Below are 16,402 nucleotides of genomic sequence, written 5' to 3'. Positions count from 1 at the left end.
TACAGACAAGGAGCTAGGAACCGGTGTCAGTGCCCCAGGCATCCCCTCGGATGAAGGCATCTCGGGGAAAGAGGGTGTCGCTATGAGAAGAGAAAATAATGTCGCATGAAATAAGGGCGGCCACAGCAAAGAGAGGGCAGAACGTGTTCTTGACGGTGCTGAATTGCCTGGAGTACAGGAAAGCGAATTCTTCACTGGCTGGAGCTGGGCTGGCCCAGCAGGTGTCATTCCGTTGGTGCGGTCCCTGTAAGTAACAGCAGATGCTGGAAATTGACAGGGAGTCCTTTCTCTGCAATTTAAGGCGTTTACCTCCTAGCCTACCACGTGACTCCTACCCACAAAGTTGAGGAAAACCGGTGGGCAAGTTGAAGGCAAGAAGGAGCACTTCCTCAGCGGTCTTGGTGGGCCACTTGGACCTGAAGATAAGAGAACAGCTTGATTTGGGAACTACCTTATGTCCAGGCGTCTTTGCCAAGATAGACGAAGCTTGCTTATCAGAAAAATTTTCAAAAAAATGCTGCATATGTCTGTTTTTGTATCAGTGCACTAAATTATGTACAGAGAAATTTACAGACATAGACTGTGGGTCAGACAAAAACACTGCTATGAAAGGCAGGATTGCATTGTGGCCTCACTTCAGATCCATCTCCATCAACTCATGATGGCAGTGACATGGGGCAAGTTACTTAACTTCTGTGCCCCATCTGAAAAAAAGAAAGGCAATAAGTGTGCTTGGTCCTGGGGTTGTTTGGAAGATGAAGTACGTCAGTAACATGTGAAGTGCTTAGAAACATAGGACATGGTTGAGAAAAACTACTTACGAATGCAGAAAGCATGGGATAACTTAAAGACATTAGGTATGCAGAATGGTATGGACAGGGACGGGCACAAAGGGAAACAATTTTCTGCAGTCACCCATGACCAGAGGCCGGGGCCAGCTGTCCGGAGATGCCCTGGCCCACCTCGGGCAAGCACAACCAGATTCTGGGGCACCTGTGTGCTGGGTGTGCTTAGCAAATTGTTCCCCCTCTTTGCATGAACAGATCGGGTGGTCTGATATACTGAACCATAATGTTCTATTAACTGGTTCCTTCCTCTTATAGAACTTCAAGATGCTGGGGAGGCAAGCCTGAGGATGCCAGGAAGTTATTTATTTATACAATGGAATACTACCCAGCCATTAAAAAGAATGAAATAATGTCATTTGCAGCAACACGGGTGGATCTGGAGATGATTACTTAAGTAAGCCAGATAGAGAAAGACAAATACCATATAATGTCATTTATATGTGAAATCTGAAAAAAAGATACAAAGAAACTTATTTACAAACCAAAAACAGACTCACAGACATAGAAAAAAACTGGTTACCAAAGGGGAAAGGGCAGGGGAGGGATAAATTAGTTTGAGATTAACAGACAGATACTACTAGATATAAAATAGATAAACAAGGATCTACTGTTTAGTACAGGGAAATGTATTCAATTTCTTGTAATAACTTATAATGGAAAAGAATCTGAAAAAATATACATATATGTATGTATGTATATGTATAACTGAGTCACTGTGCTGTACACCTGAAATTAACACCGTAAATTAGCTACACTTCAATAAAAACAAAATTAAGAAAAACCAGATAAACAACAAGGACCTACTGTACAGCACAGGGAATGCTATTCAATATCTTGTAATAAACTATAATGAAAAAGAATATGAAAAGGAAAAAATATATGTGTATAACTGAATCACTGTGCTGTACACCAGAAACTAACACAACATTGTAAACTGACTGGACTTCAATTTAAAAAATTTTTTTAATTAAAAAAAAAAGAATGTTTTGAGAAGCAAGATAACTAGGAAGAGACAGAACTGCAGGTCCCAATCAAGCAGGACCTTTGCTTGGTGCTCTGGTGACAGCTCTGAAAGGGGACAGTGTCTCAGGGAGAACAGCTGCATGGTCCCAGGGGAGATCAGATCCAGCGCTGCAGGTCCCACTTCTGCCAAAGATTCTGCCTCCTCCAGCCTGGCCAGGAAGTGGCAAAGCCTCTGGATGAGAAGGGACCAGGTAGAGCAGATCAAGGGTGGGGTGGTGCCTGTGACCTCCTGGTGAGGCCCCAGGGATGCTCAGAGGAGTGACAGGGCTGAGCAGACCTGCAGGACACTGGGATGGGCTCAGTGCATCTCCGATCATTACGGAGATTGACTTTCCCTGGAGGGATTGGGATGGGGACATCCGGGTGGAACAAGCCAGTCCTAGAAGTTGAAATGTACTTGATTTTAGGAAAAGAGAGTTTCCTGCACGCATGATGTACACACGCAATAGCCTCGTGGTCTAGAGCCTATTGGTGCCATGCTGGGTCTGCCCCAGGGGAGATGTCGTTTTCCTGCAACCTCCGAGGGCACCTCCACCCTGTTTTATTTACCAAGTGAGTGAGGTTTTTTTTTTAACGTGTTTTTTTTTAAATTGAAGTACAGTCAGTTGCAATGTGTCAGTTTCTGGTGCACAGCACAATGTCCCAGTCATGCATATACATATATATATATAGTTATATATATATAACTTTTCATATTCTTTTCCATTAAAGGTTATTATTAAATATAGTTCCCTGTGATACAGAAGAAACATTTTAAATCTATTTTTATATATAGTGGTTAACCTTCGCAAATTTCAAACTCCCAAATTAATCCCTTCCCACCCCCTTTTCCCTGGTAACCATAAAATTGTCTACTATGTCTGCAGGTCCCTATTTCTGTTTTGTAGATGAGTTCATTAGTGTCCTCTTTTATCTTTTTCTTTTTTTAGATTCCACATATGAGTGATATCACATGGTATTTTTCTTTTTCTTTCTGGCTTACTTCACTTAGAATAACAATCTCCATGTCCATCCATGTTGCTGCAAATGGCACTATTTTATTCTTTTTCTATCACTGAATAGTATTCCATTGTATAAATATACCACAGCTTCTTTATCCAGTCATCTGTGAATAGACATTTAGGTCGCTTCCATGTCTTCACTATTGTATATAGTGCTGCTATGAACATTGGGGTGAATGTATTTAACGTGGTTTCTCCACCACTTCTGCCAGCCTTTTTTAAAAAAAATTATTTTTAAGCTTTGGTTTAAAAAATAGCATAAATGTACCATCTGAAATATTTTTAAGTACAGTTCAGGGGCATTAAGTATAATGACATTTTTGTGCAACCATCCCCACCATCCATCTCCAGGACTCTCTTCATTTGGCAGAATTGAAAGTCTATCCTGATTAAATAAGAACTCCCCATTCTGTCCTCCCCCCCACCCCTGACAACCACCAGTCTTTCTGTCCTGATGAATTTGCTGATCCCAGGTACCTCCTATTGGTGGAATCATACAGTATTTGTCCTTTTGTAACTGACTTACTTCACTTAGCGAAATATCTTCAGGTGTCACCCGTGCTATAGCATGTGTCAGAACTTCCTTCCTTCTTTTTTTTTTTTTTTAGGCTTTTAAAGTCCACTGACCTTTTTTTTTTTTTTTTAACATTTTTTATTGATTTATAATCATTTTACAATGTTGTGTCAAATTCCAGTGTTCAGCACAATTTTTCAGTTATTCATGGACATATACACACTCATTGTCACATTTTTTTCTCTGTGAGTTATCATAACATTTTGTGTATATTTCCCTGTGCTATATACAGTGTAGTCTATTCTACAATTTTGAAATCCCAGTCTATCCCTTCCGACCCTCCACCCCCCTGGTAACCACAAGTCTGTATTCTGTCTGTGAGTCTATTTCTGTCCTTTATTTACGCTTTGTTTTTGTTTGTTTGTTTTTGTTTTTGTTTTTTAGATTCCACATATGAGCGATCTCATATGGTATTTTTCTTTCTCTTTCTGGCTTACTTCACTTAGAATGACATTCTCCAGGAGCATCCATGTTGCTGCAAATGGCATTATGTTGTCGGTTTTTATGTCTGAGTAGTATTCCATTTTATAAATATACCACCACTTCTTTATCCAGTCACCTGTTGATGGACATTTAGGCTGTTTCCATGTTTTGGCTATTGTAAATAGTGCTGCTATGAACATTGGGGTGCAGGTGTCATCCTGAAGTAGATTTCCTCCTGGATACAAGCCCAGGAGTGGGATTCCTGGGTCATATGGTAAGTCTATTCCTAGTCTTTTGAGGAATCTCCACACTGTTTTCCATAGTGGCTGCACCAAACTGCATTCCCACCAGCAGTGTAGGAGGGTTCCCCTTTCTCCACAGCCTCTCCAGCATTTGTCATTTGTGGATTTTTGAATGACGGCCATTCTGACTGGTGTGAGGTGACACCTCATTGTAGTTTTGATTTGCATTTCTCTGATAATTAGTGATATTGAGCATTTTTTCATGTGCTTTTTGATCATTTGTATGTCTTCCTTGGAGAATTGCTTGTTTAGGTCTTCTGCCCATTTTTGGATTGGGTTGTTTATTTTTTTCTTATTGAGTCGTATGAGCTGCTTATATATTCTGGAGATCAAGCCTTTGTCAGTTTCACTTGCAAAAATTTTCTCCCATTCCGTAGGTTTTCTTCTTGTTTTACTTCTGGTTTCCTTTGCTGTGCAGAAGCTTGTAAGTTTCATTAGGTCCCATTTGTTTATTCTTGCTTTTATTTCTTCTAGGAGAAAATTTTTGAGATGTATGTCAGATAATGTTTTGCCTATGTTTTCCTCTAGGAGGTTTATTGTATCTTGTCTTATGTTTAAGTCTTTAATCCATTTTGAGTTGATTTTTGTATATGGTGTAAGGGAGTGTTCTAGCTTCATTGTTTTACATGCTGCTGTCCAGTTTTCCCAACACCATTTGCTGAAGAGACTGTCTTTATTCCAATGTATATTCTTGCCTCCTTTGTCAAAGATGAGTTGACCAAAAGTTTGTGGGTTCATTTCTGGGCTCTCTATTCTGTTCCATTGGTCTATATGTCTGTTTTGGTACCAATACCATGCTGTCTTGATGACTGTAGCTCTATAGTATTGTCTGAAGTCTGGGAGAGTTATTCCTCCAACCTCTTTCTTTCTCTTCAGTAATGCTTTGGCAATTCTAGGTCTTTGATGGTTCCATATGAATTTTATTATGATTTTTTCTAGTTCTGTGAAATATGTCCTGGGTAATTGGATAGGGATTGCATTAAATCTGTAGATTGCCTTGGGCAGTGTGACCATTTTAACAATATTGATTCTTCCAATCCAAGAGCATGGGATATCTTTCCATTTTTTAAAGTCTTCTTTAATTTCCTTCATCAATGGTTTATAGTTTTCTGTGTATAATTCTTTCACCTCCTTGGTTAGATTTATTCCCAGATATTTTATTACTTTGGGTGCTATTTTAAAGGGGATTGTTTCTTTACTTTCTTCTTCTGTTGATTTATCGTTAGTGTAAAGAAATGCAACTGATTTTTGAACGTTAATTTTGTAACCTGCTACCTTGCTGAATTCTTCAATCAGCTCTAGTAGCTTTTGTGTGGACCTTTTAGGGTTTTCTATATACAGTAGCATGTCATCAGCATATAATGACACTTTTACCTCTTCTTTTCCCATTTGGATCCCTTTTATTTCTTTCTCTTGCCTGACTGCTGAGGCTAGGACTTCCAGGACTATGTTGAATAGGAGTGGTGATAGTGGGCATCCTTGTCTTGTCCCAGATTTTAGTGGGAAGCTTTTGAGTTTTTCACCGTTGAGTACTATGCTGGCTGTAGGTTTGTCATATATAGCTTTTATTATGTTGAGATATGTTCCCTCTATACCCACTTTGGCGAGAGTTTTTATCATAAATGGGTGTTGAATTTTATCAAATGCTTTTTCTGCATCGATTGAGATGATCATGTGGTTTTTGTCCTTTCTCTTGTTGATGTGATGTATTACACTGATTGATTTGCGTATGTTGAACCAGCCTTGTGTCTCTGGGATGAACCCCACTTGGTCATGATGTATAATCTTTCTTATGTGTTGTTGGATTCTATTTGCTAACATTTTGGTGAGGATTTTGGCGTCTATGTTCATCAGTGATATTGGCCTATAATTCTCTTTTTTTGTAGTGTCTTTGCCTGGTTTTGGTATCAGGGTGATGGTGGCTTCATAGAATGAGTTTGGGAGTATTCCCTCCTTTTCAATCGTCTGGAAGAGTTTGAGAAGGACTGGTATGAGTTCTTCTTTGTATGTTTGGTAGAATTCCCCGGTGAAGCCGTCCGGTCCTGGACTTTTATTTGTAGGGAGGTTTTTAATTGCTATTTCTATTTCCTTTCTAGTGATCGGATTGTTCAAGTGTTCAGATTCTTCTTGATTCAATCTTGGTGGACAGTATATTTCCAGAAACTTGTCCATCTCCTCTAGGTTATCCAGTTTGGTTCCATATAGTTTTTCATAATATTCTCATATGATATTCTGTATTTCTATTTTGTTTGTTGTAATTTCTCCATTTTCCTTTCTTATTTTGCTAATTTGTGCTCTCTCTTTTTTCTTCTTTGTGAGTTTGGCCAGAGGTTTGTCGATTTTATTTACTTTTTCAAAAAACCAGCTTTTGGTTTGGTTGATTTTTTCTATGGTCTTGTTAATCTCTATTGTATTTAATTCCTCTCTGATCTTTATTATTTCCTTCCTTCTGCTGCCTTTTGGGGCTTTTTGTTCTTTTTCTAATTCATTCAGGTGGTGGGTTAAATTGTTTATTTGAGATTGTTCTTTTTTGAGGAAGGCCTGTATCGCTATAAACTTCCCTCTTAGCACTGCCTTTGCTGTGTCCCATAGGTTTTGAGTGGTTGTGCTTTCATTATCATTTGTCTCAAGGTATTTTTTAATTTCAGCTTTGATTTCCTCATTGATCCATTGTTTTTTTCAATAACATATTGTTTAATCTCCATGCTTTCCTTTTTTTCTCCTTTGTTTCTCTGTTGTTGATTTCCAGTTTCATGGCATTGTGGTCAGTAAAGATGCTTGAGATAATTTCTATCTTCTTAAAATTGTTGAGGTTTCTTTTGTGCCCAAGTACATGATCGATCCTGGAAAATGTTCCATGTGCACTTGAAAAGAATGTATATCCTAATTTTGGGGGGTGTAATGCTCTGAAAATATCCACCAAATCTAGTTTTTCTATTGTAGTATTTAATTTCTCTGTTGCCTTGTTTATTTTCTGTCTGGAAGATCTGTCTGGTGATGTTAATGCAGTGTTAAAATCTCCAACTATGATTGTATTCCCATCAATATCCCCCTTTATCTCTGTTAGTAATTCTTGTATGTACTTAGGCGCTCCTATATTGGGTGCATATATATTAACGAGTGTAATATCCTCATCTTGTATCACTCCTTTAATCATTATAAAATGTCCTTCTTTATCTTTCTTTATGGCCTTTGTTTTAAAGTCTATTTTGTCTGAAATCAGTACTGCAACACCTGCTTTTTTGGCTTTTCCATTTGCATGGAATATCCTTTTCCATCCTTTCACTCTCAATCTATATGTGTCCTTCTCCCTAAAGTGGGTCTCTTGTATGCAGCATATTGAAGGTTCTTGCTTTATTATCCAGTCTGCCACTCTGTGTCTTTTGACTGGAGCATTTAGTCCATTAACATTTACAGTAATTAATGATAGATGTGTGTTTATTGCCATTTTGAACTTATCTTTGCAGTTGAATTGGTATATCCTCTTTGTTCCTTTCTTCTTCCTTTTGTGGTTTGGTAGTTTTCCTTTGTATTATCATGGATTTTATTTAATTTTTGTGACTCCTTTGTAAATTTTTGTCTTGTGGTTACCCTTTTTTGTAAATCTATCAACCCATTACTATAACTGTTTTTATTAAACTGATAGTAACATGATCTCAAACCCATCCTACTGTTAAAAAAATTTAAAAAAGAAAGAAGAAAATATTCTATATTTCCCTGCCTCCCTCTCCCACTCTCAGTGATTTGTATGTCTTCTTTTATAATTTCATGTTTACTTTATTTGTAATTCATGAGTTATCACCTTTCCAGTTGTGTGTTTCTCATTTCTGTAGCATCCTGCTGCTTTACTATTTAGAATAGCCCTTTCAGTATTTCTTTTAGCATGGGTTTAGTGTTGCTAAACTCCTGCAGCTTTTTTTTTGTCTGTGAAACTCTATATTTCTCCTTCTATCCTCAAGGATAGCCTTGCTGGATAAAGGATCCTAGGCTGCATCTTTTTTTCTTTCAGGGCTTTGAATATATCTTGCCACTCCCTTCTGGCCTGTAGTGTTTGTGTAGAGAAATCAGCTGAGAGCCTTATGGGGGTTCCCTTGTAACTTACTCTTTGCCTTTCTCTTGCTGCCTTTAGAATCATTTCTTTATCCTTGACTCTGGCCATCTTGATTATGATATGTCTTGGTGTGGGTCTATTTGGGTTCTTCCTGTTTGGGACCCTCTGAGCTTCCTGTACTTGGATATCTGATTCCTTCTTTAAGTTTGGGAAGTTTTCAGTCATGATTTCTTCAAAAACCTTTTCAATCCCCTTTGATCTTTCTTCTCCTTCTGGGACCCCTATTATGCGAAGATTGGGACGCTTTATATTATCCCATAGGTCCCTTATGCTATTTTCATTATTTTTTATTTGCTTCTCTTGTAGTTCTTCTGATGGGTGCTTTCTATTGCCCTGTCTTCTAGATCACTAATTCATTCCTCTGCATTATCTAGTCAGCTTTGCACAGCTATTAGATCATTCCTCATCTCTGTCAATGAGTTTACCCATTCTACTTGGCTCTTCTGTATAGCTTCAATTTCATTTTTGACATATTTTATATCTCTAAACACTATCTCTTTTAATTCCTTCAGCAATTCGATCACTCCTTTTTTGAAATCTTGATCTAGTAGGCTATCGATGTCTATTTCATTGATCTTTCTTTCAGGGGATTTCTCTTGTTCTTTTAATTGGGAAAGGTTTTTCTGCTTCTTCATCTTGCTCATACCTCTTTGGCACTGTGGTTTATGGAGTATCAGTTGTTTATTTTGGTCCTTAAGGATTTTATCTATCTGATGCCTATTTAGGAATAGAACTTAGGAAAAAAAGAAAAAAAAATAGAGAGAAAGAATTTTAAAAGAAGGGAGAAAGAGAGTTTGAAAACAGTGTATAATGAATAATAGAAGAGTGAGTTGAAGCAGAGTATTAATCGGGTTGAGACATCCTTTTGAAACCTTTACCAAAAAAGGGGGGGGGGAGATGAATAGATTTATTTGAAACCTGTGTCTAATCAATAGCAGGACATCAAAACCCAAGAGAAATAGAAATGAATTAAGAAGTAAAGATTAAGAGAGTAATAGAAAATAGAACAGGTAAAAACAGATTTAAAAAAAAAAGGTGGGGGGGTTTGTCGGTGTTCTCCTGGAGTCTGTGTGCTTTTAATGTGAAGTCTTTCTGTCTTCGTCCTGTTTTGGAAGCTCAGCTTGCCGTTTTCAGAGGCCCTCCGTTGGCGCCCTCTTCTGTGCTGCTCCCAGCACCTGTCGGCAAGCAGATCGCGCCTCCTCCTAACACTGGGTCAGGTGCAGCTCTCTGCTGTGGGCGGGCGGGTCGCTGCCCCTCCGGATGCCGCAGTCAGATGTTGCAGACTGGCCGGGTAGGAGGGCGGGTCGTGCCCCCTCCCAGCACCTCGGTCAGGGGCTGTGTTCCTGCCCGAAAGGCGGGGGGCCGCTCTCGCTCTACCTGCGCTGCCGCCGGGAGCTCCGCTGCTCTGTGCGGCTGCGCGCTCCGCTCTGGTCGGCGCTCCGCGGGTGGGCTCGGGGAAGACCGAGGGACAGCCTTGTCCCTTCTCCGAGCCAAAACCCAGCTCCTTGGTTGTCTTTGTGGAGCAAGTTCTCTGAGGGACCAAGATGGAAAGATCCTATCTGCCCCGGGCTGCAGGCCAGTCTCAGCCTGGCCTTTGAGGCTGCTAAGCCCTTCTGTGCGGATGCAGGTTTTGCCCCCGCCCCCGCCTGAGTGCTAAGCGCGGAGGATATGGCGGCTGTGCCTGAGCCCCGCCTCTCTTCCGCCGAAAACTTTCCGCGGGTTTTCAGAGATGGGGGTGTGCACCCTTCCCCCGAGAGCACATCAACCTTGCTGTTTTATGGAGGGCCCAGGTTGTTCTGCCCTGTGCACCCACAGCCACGGCGCGCAGCCCCTTGCGTTCCCCCGGGGCTGCCTCTGTGCAGCCACCCCCGTCCTCCACCCAGCTTGTGCAGCCTGGCCCTGCCCGCCGCTGCCGGCCTGTGTCTCAGGCTGGGTGTCGGGGGGACGCTCTGTGCCCGTTTAACTGAGTTCTGTTAGTCAAGGGCTGTTCTGTACAGATCCGAGCCTCAGAGGCTCCCCCTCCGTCCCGCTGGCCTCTCAGTTGGAGAGGGGAGACCCAGCGAGCGAGCGCCAGTCCTCCTTTGCCGCTCCCTCCCCGCGGGACCCGTCCCGCGCTGCTTTGCCTTTTGTTCTTTTTTCCTTTTCTCCTACCAGATTTTTGGCGTCTTTATCTTTTGAAGAGGGCGATGTTCTGTCGGAGTTCCACAGGTGCCCTGGTTGGCTGAGTGGGTCTGTAGATGTGGGTCTTGGTGTATTTGTGGGAGAGGGTGACCTGCGAGCGTCCTTCTACTCCGCCATCTTCTCCGTCTTCTCAGAACTTCCTTCCTTCTTGAGGCTGAATAGTTATCATTGTATCTGTAGACCACGTTTTGTTAATCCATTCATCTGTTGATGGACATTTGAGCCATTTCTACCTTCTGGCTCTTGTGGATAATGTTGCTAAGAGTATCCTAGTGTACAAATGCTGTTTGAGACTGTGCTTTCAATTCCTTTGGGTGTATGTCCAGAAGTGGGCTCCCTGGATCACAGGGTAACTCCCTGCTGAGTTTTTCTGAGGAACCGCCATACTGTTTTCCATGGCGGCTGTACCACTGTACCTCACCACCAGCAGTGCGCAACGGTTCCAGGTTCTCCACATCCTTTCCAGCACTTGTTTTCTGGTTTTTTGATAGTAGCCATCCTTATGGGTATGAGTTATCTCACTGTGGTTTTGATTTGCATTTCCCTGCTGATTAATGATGTTGACCATCTTTTAACGTGTTTATTGGTCATCTGTATGTCTTCTTTGGAGAAATGTCTATTCAAGGCCTTTGCCCATTTTTTAAAATGGGGTGGTGGTGTTGGGTAACACGATTGTTAATAGCTGTCTTGTCCTCAGTTTCTTTTTTTTTTCTTTTTTTTACTGAAGTGTAGTCTGTTTACAATGTTGCATCAATGTCTGGTGTACAACATCATGTTTCAGTCGTACATATACATCATGCTTTCTCGGTTTCTTTTTTATGAAAAATTCGGATGGCAAATATTACATTATCTCAGAAGCATCCCTCCCTCTGATACTTCCTTTTGCTCTGGAATACCTCTCAGCACCATGGCCCTCTTGTGTCTCAAGATGACTCATCCTCTCAAGCAGCTGTCTTGTGCATCATGTAAATAAACCCTTTCAGGGCCCTAACTACCCGCCCTTTACATCTCTGTCCAGCATGCCTGCATCCTCCAAGAGACACAGTGTAGGATTAAAATGATAACCCTGCTACAATTGCATTTTCCCAGAAAATGATAAAAACAACACAAACTTTTCTCCCACTGCAAGTAGTGCCACCGTGTAAGTGCCGGTACCCTCCCAGCTCAAGGGCAGGGCTGAATGAACGAGCAAGGATGAACGTCCTTCAGTCTTCCCGGTACCATGGGCTGAGCTGGGCTGTGTCATCATCCTTGGTCCTCCACTAGGGGGCATCGCAAGGGCCGCTCTGGGAGAGAAGGACTGAGGCAGCAAACCCCTGCCTCGCACCCAGCCGTCTTTCCTGAGAGCCAGGCAGAAATACACAAATGAACACGATACCTGCTAGTTGTGGAGCTGGAAAGGTGAGAGTTCAGGAGTGCCATCTATCTACCTGGGCCTTAAGAGGGAGAAGCACCTTGTACTCAGGAGTGTCCCTTGCTTTGAGTTCACTATAATTCTGTAGATTCCATATAAAGTTAAAAATAATTATTTTTGTGCAGTAGACATACCACTCAAATATTGTGATTTGAGAGTCATCCCAAATTCCCGTCTCTCTGCAACATTTCCTCAAGTCACCTATCCTGTCTGCCTGATCATTTCCCCTTTAGCATCGTCTCCAGGAAATAAAAAGTGTCATTACTTCAGAAAGTGCAGTCTTACTCTGTCTGGGCAGCCTTCCCTGCCTCCCCAAGCTGGTTCTGGCGCTCACTTTCTGGGCTCATCATTCCCTGTGGGTGCTTCTGTCACCGCACACTGTGTGTGCCGCCCCCCTCACCCCACGCTAGACTTTGTGTTCCTTCAGGGCAGTAACTGGGTTTTCTTCAGTTTCAATTCAGAGCACCTGGTTTGTAGCGGAACCAAGATAGGTGCTCAGAAGTATTTGTCCTCATAGTAGGAAGGGAGGGTAGAGCTCAGTGGTAGGGCTCGTACTTAGCTTGCATGAGGTCGTGGGTTCAATCCCCCGTACTGCCATTAAAAAAAAAGCTTAATTACCCCCCCCAAAAGTATTTGTCTTAATAATGAATGAAAGCAACACTCACCCACTAACAGCCATTATTATGTTAGCACATTTGATACATTTACCAAATGAACGGGGGTTTCTGGCACGCGACGGGGACGTCAGGGGTCAGGGTGGCGGGTGCACCTGTGACACAGAGCCCAGTTGCTAAGTCCGTACGTGGAGGAATGTGTCCTCCCACCTGTAGTGGATGTAACTACCCCCTGCTGGAGTAGGTTCTGTGCTTCTGCAATGGAGCCTCGTTGCTGCGTACTTACTTAGCACATGTCCTGTTAAAATGAACGGCTCTGGACATGTGGGAGTCGTGGGATCAGCTTTGCAGCTGCAGCCCAGCCATGAAAGCATGTGGAGGGAAAACTCACTCTTTGACAGACACTCAGAGTGCTTACCAGCAGCAGTAGGTGGAGATGCGTCCAATACACAGATGCCTGTGACAAGCCTGCCCCTTTTCAGGTGGTTTCGAAGAGTTTTTGCCCAAACACAGCATATGAGGGATAGAGTGCGTTTGTATTTTTTAAAAAGTTGTGGGTCAACCCTTTGAGCAACTAACAATGTTAAAAGTCATCATTATTCAACCTCCGAATGAATATGAACACATGTGGACAGCGGGAGAGCTTGAGATGAGTCAGGGATGGGAAGTGAGGTGGGGAAAGTACGTTCTCAGAATCTCTGAAGGGTACCTGTGAGAACTATATACAATTACTAAATTAAGTATTATAAAAATGTCTGTGTCTGAGGGTGGGTGAGTGCTCTCAGACATAAGCATACAAATGTGCAGTTTCAGGGAGCTTTTTCACCTATCTTTGGTATCATTTCGCTACCCAATTATGTTGAGGCCATCCCTGAACAGTGCTCCTGTTACATTGTCAGTGTGGTAACTTACTTTAAAAATTCTTTAAAGACGCTGTATGCGTGCAAATTCGCTTTCACCTGGACCTGAAGGTGCTTGGTTAGCACGCGAAGTGTCCTAACCATGAATGACATTCACTCATTCCTTCCTTCCAACGTCAAATGTGTGTCAAGGACATACAATCAATGAGGCACTCTTCTAGGAACTGGGGCAAGAGTGATGCACAAAACAGGCTGAAACACACGCCTTGGTAAGGCTTATGGTCTAGCCCAAGTGACGACCATCCTGGGCGCTCCCTCGGGTGCTTGTAGTGTGGCTGTGGAAATCATGTTCAAGGGATTTGATAATCCAGAGAAGAGGCTTCAGAAATAATTTTCCTATCGATAAACACGTGGTGCTGAAAATATTTGGAGGACTGAAAGGATTCTCCATCCCTCCTGCACATAAAAGACAAGATCTGAACAAGAGGCAGGTGCAGCAAGCTTATGTGTTCAGAACAGGTACCGACGTCTAAGTTTCTGTTGGTCTGAGTCTCCCGTTGCTCGGAGGATGCTGTCACTTGATCTGAGCATAGGCTGGGGGCCCCTGCCCTCAGACTCTTGTCACCCCCACCTCGGAGTGAACAATTCCCACGTGGGCCTACTGGAGTGCCTGGCGGCTTCGCGGAGCCTGCGATGAGATTGTCTGACGTTCCTGTGACTGCTGGCTCAAAAATGTACCTTCGGCATAGCTTGGCTAAATGTTTGCTGTCATTGTAACCTACTGCCTGCAAACAGTGTTGTCAGGGAAGGGATGCTTAAGTGGTACCCTCTTCTCACTGCTGGAGGACACAACACGTTAACACAAGCACTTCTGACGTGGTCTGTATAATGTCATTGCCATTGAAGATTCATTGGCCGGTGTCTCTGTCTTCTCTGCATTCTTTAGAATTGTTTTAGTGATGAGTCTTGTGATGCTTAAAGTGTGATCCATAAACCCCCATTACTCAAAGTGAGCACAGTGTGGAGGCCCTCACTGTCGGAGAAGGGGTCGGGGTAGAACTAGTGCTAACTCTAGGGCAAGGGGGGGAACTCTATCCTGAATCAGTGTGGCATGCAGCCTCCTAGGTGCAGCAGAGCTGTGCTAGGAGGGGAAAAATGGGTGGGTCAGAAGGACTCACAGGAAAAGGAGAGTCTCAAAGTTGGCAGTGTTCATCCAGCTACCATCTGTAAGGAGAGTCCCCTTCCTGCAGGAGGCCCTGCTGTGAAGGTCGGCGCACCAGAGCCTGATGACACTGAATATTCATCTCATACGACAGACAGCCTGTGTTTTTGTTCTTTCCTCTCCAGGCAATCTGCTGATTGTTCAGCTTCTATTGACCTTGAAACAAAATACGATGTTCTTTAAGACACGATTTCTGTCTCCTGGCTGGAACTGGAGGACTCTAAAGTCAGAAAATGGAACCTTTAGACGCTGTGCGGAAAACCACCCATTCCACACACATTGGACTGGGACAGCTGTAAAAACTCAGTTCCGTGGTGGCACACCTCTGGCATTTGGTGTTGGTTTGTATAGGAGATTGCATTTTCTGAACTGATACAGGAACCTAGAAACTCTTCATCTTCTTAAGCTCAACAGCTTCTTCCTCCTCTTTCCCACATCTGATAATTGGGTCCAGAAGGGAGGAAGGCCAGGGGAAAAGAAAATAATTCCATTATCTCAGATGACCTTGTTGCAAATAACTCAAACATGTATATGGATGTGGGTCTCCTGCGTGTCCTGAAGCTCATCTTCTCCACATCCTCTATGTTTAGCCAGCATATAGAAAACACAAATCTCTCAAAATTGGCCTATTATGTTTGAAAGCACATTGACATACTTACGTTGACCAAGAAATACTTACATTGTACAATTTCAGCCTAGATAATATCCTTCACAAGTTGAGGGTAATTTCTAGGATAACATGGTTACAGGATTTATGGATTTGATTTCACTAGTAGCATATAAGTTACTTACTAAGCAGGTGATAGAATTTCTATTCAATACAGTCCACTGCATGAAAGTCACAAGGCATAACCTCTGCAGAAGAACTCAGAAATAGTAGGAGGTAACTAACTATGATCTAACCTATGCAATGACTTAATAACAAATGCAATCAAGCATAATTTCAATACTTAGCAGAAAAGGTGCTTATAGCCAAAACAGTGAACAAAGCTCTTTTAAAATAAGCATCCGAGTGCTTGAGTGAAACAGAATAAGAATGTTATTGAAAAGAATGTTATTTCTGGGGGCAAATATTAAAAAAAAAAAAGAAGAACATCAGAATAGAATGATTGAGAATCAGCTGTTTTCCATTGTCTTCCTTGACCATTTTATGGGAACAGGGATCTAGTGTCTGGAAATACCCATTATGGCCAAGCACAAGGGTTCTAGAAGCAGACAGCTTGTTTTCCATCACTTACTAATTAGATATCTTTGAGCAGCTTGATTCTCTCCTTGCTAAACTTCATTTTCCTCAGCTATAAAGTGAGACCAATAAGAGTATCTATTTCACACATCTGTTGTGAAAATTGAGTAACATAAAGTTATGAAAGAAATTCCAAAGCAAATGACCTAGCACAGAGTAATCATCTTAGCAACATGTAACTTCAGGAAGAAATGAATATGCATACAAATAATAGAGAGTTTCAGTGTCCTGGGATTCATCACAATGAGTCAACGCCAGGTTGTCCTGAATACTGAAGATGAAGGTATAGTGATGAAGGTTTCTTTTTAACATTTCAAAGCACTTTTTGCACTCCTTCACCTTGTTCTTCAGTTTTCACTGTATTAACTCCCTTTATTATGAGTGAGAACACCAAGGTGTAGCTAAGTTCAGTAACTTACACAGATCGCAAAGCTCAGTAACAGCAGAGGACCAGAAATGCTCTCCTGATTCCCAGTGTACTTAGTAACTCCCATGGGAAGCATCGTTTCACGTAGTTAGTCACACAGAGCCTGTGATGTTGCAGAAATGAATAAAACATCCCCATTAAACACCCCCAGGATAAGGC

This window comes from Camelus dromedarius, chromosome 8 (genome assembly GCF_036321535.1).
Source record: "Camelus dromedarius isolate mCamDro1 chromosome 8, mCamDro1.pat, whole genome shotgun sequence".
In the NCBI taxonomy this organism is placed as follows: Eukaryota; Metazoa; Chordata; class Mammalia; order Artiodactyla; family Camelidae; genus Camelus; species Camelus dromedarius.
Note: the sequence above shows the minus strand (reverse complement) of the source record.